The following is a 1898-nucleotide window of genomic DNA, read 5'->3' on the forward strand; positions in this document are numbered from 1 at the left end:
ACACTTATGAATTGGAAGAATCAATATTGCTAAAATGGCCATACTGCCCAAAGCATCTACAAACTTAACAATATCCCTATTAAACTAACAACATCAATTTTCAAATAATTGGAAATAACTATTCTAAAATTCATACAGAACCAAAAAAGAGGTCAAATAGCCAATACAATTCTACACAAAAAGAACAAACCCAGATTCATCACATTACCTGAATTTAAACTATATTGTACTATAAGGCTACAGTAACCAAAGCAACATAATACTGGTACAAAAAGAGACATATAGAACAAAGGAAGAGAATAGAGAAATGAGAAATAAAGCCACACACATACAGCCATCGGATATTCAACAAAGCTGTCAAAGATAAACAATGAAAAAAGGATTCCCTGTCCAATAAATGGTACTAAGATAACTGCTTAGCCATATGCAAAAGAATGAACCTGGACACCTACCTTTCGCCATATACAAAAATTAATTAAGATTGATTGAAGATTTAAATGGAAGACCTCAAACTGTAAAAATCCTAGAAGAAAACTTAGAAAATATCCTTCTGGATATTTATTTAGCAAAGAATTTATGATATTTAGCAAAGACTTTATGATTAAGTCCTCAAAAGCAGTTGTAATGAAAACAAAAATTGACAAGTGGGATCTAATTAAACTAAAGACCTTCTGCACAGCAAAAGAAACTATCAACAGAGAAATTAGACAACCTACACAATGGGATAAAATATTTGCAAACATTGCAACTTAAACAATTCAACAAGCAAAAGAATAATAACCCTAATAAAAATGGGCAAAGGGCATGAACAGACACTTCTCAAAAGAAGACATGCAGATGACTGACACACATATGAATATCACTAATCATCAAAGAAATGGGAATCAAAACCACAATGAGTTACACTAGTCAGAATGGCTATTACTGAAAAGTCAAAAAATAACAATGCTGGCAAGGTTGTGGAGAAAGGGAAATGCTTATATACTGTGGAAATATAAACTAGTGCATCCATTATGGAAAGCAGTTTGAAATTTTCTCAAAGAACTGAAAACAGAATTACCATTTGACCCAGTCATCCCATTACTGGGTATATACCAAAAGGAAAATAAATCATTCTACCAAAAATACACATACACTTGTATGTTCACTGCAGCACTACTCACAACAGCAAATATACGGATCCAAGCTAGGTGCCCATCAACAGTGGATTAGAAAATGAAAATATGGGGCATGGAATACTATACAGCTGTGAAAAAGAATTCAGTACCCACCTCAGCAGCACATATACTATTAATAACATTGGAACAACACAGAGAAGGTTAGCATGGCCTCTGTGTGAGGATGACATGAACATTTGTAAAGTACTGCATATTTTTTATAACACAATTGGAAGTATGAACAGCAGAGTATACTAATCTGAGGGAAAAAAAGAATCTCAGAGCTTGATGACCAGTTCTTTGAAACAACTCAGACCAAAATAAAGAAAAAAGTATTTAAAAAATGAATAAAACCTATCCAGCCAAACTAAGTTTCATAAGTAAAGGAGAGATAAAATCCTTTCTAGACAAGAACATGGTAAGGCAATTTATTACCACCAAACTGGCCTGAGAAAAGGTGCTTAAGGGAGTGCTAAACATGGTAACAAAGAAGACCATTACAGGCTACCACAAAAACACAATTAAGTACATAGAGCACTGACACTATAAAGCAACTACACAGTCAAGTGTACATAACAGCCAGTTAACAGTATGATAACAAGATCAAATCCAGCAATATCAATATTAACATTGAATATAAATGGACCATACACCCCACTTAAAAGGCAGAGTGTCAAGTGAATAATGAAGCAAGACCAAACTGTATGATGTCTTCAAGAGATCCATCCTACATGCAAGGAC

At 33.7% G+C, this 1898-nt stretch overlaps 1 pseudogene; it reads left to right on the plus strand.

The window, feature by feature from the left end:
- The first annotated feature begins 1278 nt into the window (after window positions 1–1278).
- Window positions 1279–1376, plus strand: LOC112427898 (U6 spliceosomal RNA; annotated as a pseudogene).
- Window positions 1377–1898: the final 522 nt, after the last annotated feature.

Source organism: Macaca nemestrina, chromosome 2, assembly GCF_043159975.1.
Source record: "Macaca nemestrina isolate mMacNem1 chromosome 2, mMacNem.hap1, whole genome shotgun sequence".
Lineage (NCBI taxonomy): Eukaryota > Metazoa > Chordata > Mammalia > Primates > Cercopithecidae > Macaca > Macaca nemestrina.